This window comes from Pteropus medius, unplaced genomic scaffold (assembly GCF_902729225.1).
Source record: "Pteropus medius unplaced genomic scaffold, Ma_sr-lr_union100, whole genome shotgun sequence".
NCBI lineage: Eukaryota > Metazoa > Chordata > Mammalia > Chiroptera > Pteropodidae > Pteropus > Pteropus medius.
The window spans coordinates 5,566,723-5,571,039 of NW_024347790.1; the positions used below are offsets into that span (position 1 = coordinate 5,566,723).

Genomic DNA, 4,317 nt, shown 5'->3' on the forward strand with positions numbered 1-4,317 from the left:
GTCATTCACAAAGCAGTTATGCAGCTAATCTTGCAAGTCTGGCTCCTGCCCAGCGTACAGCTCTGCCATTATCAAATCTGCCATTCAGTGAGCTCAACATTCACCCTGTTGCTCTGGAACTTACCGTAGACCTCAATAAAATAGCTCTATGAAATATTGCATTTGGAAGGCAGCTCTGGTGCACAATCTTTTTGACCTTGAAGCACTTCAATAGTTTATCACTCCAGTTTCAACAAAATCTCCAAAAGGTTCAAAACCTACAAACAAATTAATGTGTTAAGTGCATAATTCAGTTCAATAATTTGGAGACATAGGTGTTACTAATTTTTTTCAGAGTTGGTTTTGAAATTCTGATGCTGTTATATTAATCCAACAAAAATTTTAAAAGGTTACTATTATTTCTCAAAATTCAGTCACACATATTCTGTGCTGTCTTGAACAACAGAAACATACATCTTGTTAGCTCTATGTCAATATAATAAAGTTTGAAATGAAGCAAATATGTATATGTGTGTGTGTATATATATATGTGTGTGTGTGTGTATATATATATATATATATACACACACATATACATATTTGCTATAGACTTTTTTTTTTTTACCTTTTTATCCCTTCAGCACTAAAAGGTTTTTTCTTGGATATAAAAGATAGATTATTTTGAAGATATATTCTCGTTACGTGAAGAAAGTTGAAGCATACGGACAGTATTTTGTTACTAAGTCCAAGATACAACATTTCTTAAAATGTTTCTAGTGGCAATATTACTCACTCTCCTGTGAACACTTTCACCATCTGTAAAATGGAGTTTATTTTTTACATGAGTTAACAGTGGCATCGGGCAGTTTCCTGTCTTTCAGGAACCCCAAATCATTCCCAAAGTGCCACTTTGCTATTATAAGGACAATCTCTCTTCAAACTAGTTTCTATTTCACTCTTGTCTTCCATGAGATGATATCACAAGATGATTAGAATTTAATTCTGTTTAGGCACATAACTGCTCCCGTCCATGGAAAATAACAGCAATAGATCAGAGATTCATCTAAAAGGTATAACTACACATTAACTGATCCAGTTTGTGCTGGATGTCTGCAGTATATCGTTGTAATTAATCAAGAATAGATAAGTGTAAAAATATTAAGTATGAGAAACATACTCTGTCTCTAATTTTTCACCCTTTCACTGAAAGAGAAAACAAACACCCTAGAAGTATGAATATATAGTGAACAGGTTTATATGAAAGGAAATCTTCAATCTTCAGAGTTTTTATATAAATAATGCTCAAGAAAATTGATTCTAGGTAAAATCTTTATTGATAGATCCAATATAGAAGGAGTAAGGAAAAAAACATGATGATCAAGGGAAGAAACAGAAAAAGAGAATGGAGGAGAAAGGCACTTTGAGAAATTTCAGGCTAGCCATCATCCTTTGAGGAAAAGCAAAAAGATTAAATATGATTCAGTCCTAGGTAAAACTATGATTGCAAAACATCCAAACAATACAAATTCCAAGATTATATACATTTTATGATAAGCTCGCATTGATCCCAAAACAAGTAGAAGTTCCGATGCTATGGCATCTGCACAAAAAAGGAATGTAATTCAGTAAACAACTGGAAGCATCTACCATATTACCTGCACTGTTCTCAATACGAGGAATACAGAGATGAATACATGGTTCCTGCCCTTGATAAATTAAGAATCCAGGCAGTATGTTAAAGCACATCAACCAATCAATCCACCCACCCAGCCTCAAAAACTATAATAAACTATTGCAATAGTAATATGAACAAATTATCATCAGGTCGCAGAGAGATAAGAGCTTCTTTAACTTAGTGGAAACAAAAATGCAGAACAGTAAATATCCTCTCAAAGGGAGTGGCACTTGAGCTATTATTTGACAGATGAATGGTTGTCTCCAGGTAGGCCTGGGGAAGAGGTCCTTCGTAAATTATATACTCTTTGAAGTGTTTGATATCACATCAAACATGTTTAAAATGTGCTCATATCAGATATTAAATTATACTATATAATTTACACACAATCATGAGCTGGATCGCGATTGACAAGAAGCTGTAATGCTACATTGTGCAGATGATAAATGTTAACCAATTTTATGATTTTTGAAATATAATTAGTACAATATATTTTCCCATTTTCGGACATTTTCTTAGACTCTTAGAAAACTAAGTTTCCAAGCACTGTTTCCGTGGTGCCTAATGGAAAATAATGACTGAAGAGAAGGCATACCAGCCACAGGATTCAGCTTGAACGGATGCTCTGGGAAGATGTGTATTTTAATAGTAAAACTTCTCAAATAATAAAATCGCTGGTTAACCCTTCGTAGATGAACTCACTTCGACATTTGCATAAGCCATTCTCTCTACCCTGGTCAGATGTCATCGGCAAAGTGCTTCAGTGTTTCCCTGCTGTCTGCTTCTCTGATCACAGATGAGCCCCTAAGCTTCTTCAGCCTTTGTTTTCCTATTCATAAAATAAGGATAGTAGTAAAGGACTATAAATGCGATGTATTTGAAGTTTCACATGGGAGGCTTTCTAGAGAGGTAAAGATTGATAGCAGCAACAATAACCCAGTGCTTTTTATCTAGCACTTTTCTTTGAACCCAGGAATGGCAAAAGTTCTTAAAATGTTTTCTTTACTAGAAAAACAATATGTAACACAAAATGAGAAGGATTCTTCCCTTTAAGAAAGCACTGAAAGACAGCTTTTTAAAAATAGGAAACATTTAAAAATGTTGATTTTCTTTGTGAATTATATGTAAAATCATATTGGATGATGTATGGACGTTCTTGACTTCGAACGCCATTTTTTTGAGTGTAGTAAGGACTCCTTTTACTCATTCGGGGTGGGTTTTGGAAACACGGTGAAAATGCTCCTACCAGGTGCATAGAAGTGCAGGCTTGAGAAATATCCTGGCTGATGGGCATCCCTCGATTCACACATGTCATGCACCAGCTGCTGGCCCGTTAAGGGGCTGGGTGGACCTCAGAATGGGATCAGGGTGCCTGCCCCTTCCTAAGCGCAGGACCACATCCATTTGTCTTCCTCCTGTACAACAGTGAGCAAAAATATCTGAAAATACCTTCGCCCTGGACACGATAAGCTCCGTTTGGCCTAAAAAGCGTTCGGGCAGTGCTAGAAGGATCAGGCAGTTCCCATCCTTCCAAACGCCAGGGCATCGCCAGCCGCCTCCTGGCTCCTCAGGTGCACTTTCTGGTTAGTCCTTGTCCACTCGAGAGCACAGGGGACAACGGCAGTGGAAGGAGACCAGCGTGCCGCGCAGGTGGAGGCTGAGGCGGGGAAGCTCAGGGAAGCTCTACCAACTGCTGCTGGTGGCGGAGCAGGACGCGGCCCCGGGCTCCGCGCAGGCGCAGTCAGCCAAGATGGCGGCCGGGGCGTGAGGCACCGCCAACCCGCCTCCTCGCACTCGGCACGGCTCTGCCTCTCTGTTCCGGGCCCCGGGTCCTTTAGCCAGTCTGCGAGGGGCCGGGCCACTTCATCGGTGCACTCCTTGTGGCACAACCCTCAGGAGCTGGTGTCGGCCGAGGAAAGCCACCTCTCTAGATAACTCTTGCGCATGGTGCCCAGTGTGCCTGTGCAGTCGCTCAGGAAAGGCAGCCTTTCTCCATCCCCTCCCTCAGGGCAGATCCTACGGAAGGGACTGTTGCTTGGCACGTCCATGGCCCAGGCCATCTCTTGAAGTCACCCGTGCCACATACTTGGGTGGCCTGTATGACGTTGGAGAACGCGGGGCTGCCGTCGAAATTGTATTTGTAGCCGGGGAGGTGACAGCAGTCATCTATCGTCATGGCCACAGGGAGCCCCATGTCCTCAGAGTCCGCGGTCCATGATCCTAGGAGCGCGATCCACGGAGGGCCCAACCTGTCCACTCACCGCAGCCCAAGTTCCCGCCCAGCCAGCCAGGTCAGCACCTCCATCTCCATTCCAGCCCGCACCTGCGTCCAGACTTCAGTTAAGTATACAATGTTATGTATAACCGTACTTCAGCCTGTGAGAAATTGGGTTCATGTAAAGTGACAGCAATGTGATCTGAGGCATTTGGCATGGCGAAAGATGGCTAATGGTCTTAACTTGGCAAATAAGTTGGCAAATAAGAAATTTAAAAATGCATAAGCTAGTTTATGGAAAAGAAAACTATAATTGAAGTATCTTGTCTACTTTACATATACATAACCAGCAACTGTATGTCCTACACGTTACAGCTCTTACGTAGCTCCACTCAGGTAATCTTGTAGATTGAAGAACTTTGTCTTTTCCAGTTAGTTATTGTTATTG

General features: G+C 41.2%; 1 pseudogene; it reads right to left on the reverse strand.

Annotated features, from left to right (window-relative positions):
- Positions 1-3,165: 3,165 nt before the first annotated feature.
- Positions 3,166-3,830, reverse strand: LOC120614704 (E3 ubiquitin-protein ligase MARCHF2-like; annotated as a pseudogene).
- Positions 3,831-4,317: the final 487 nt, after the last annotated feature.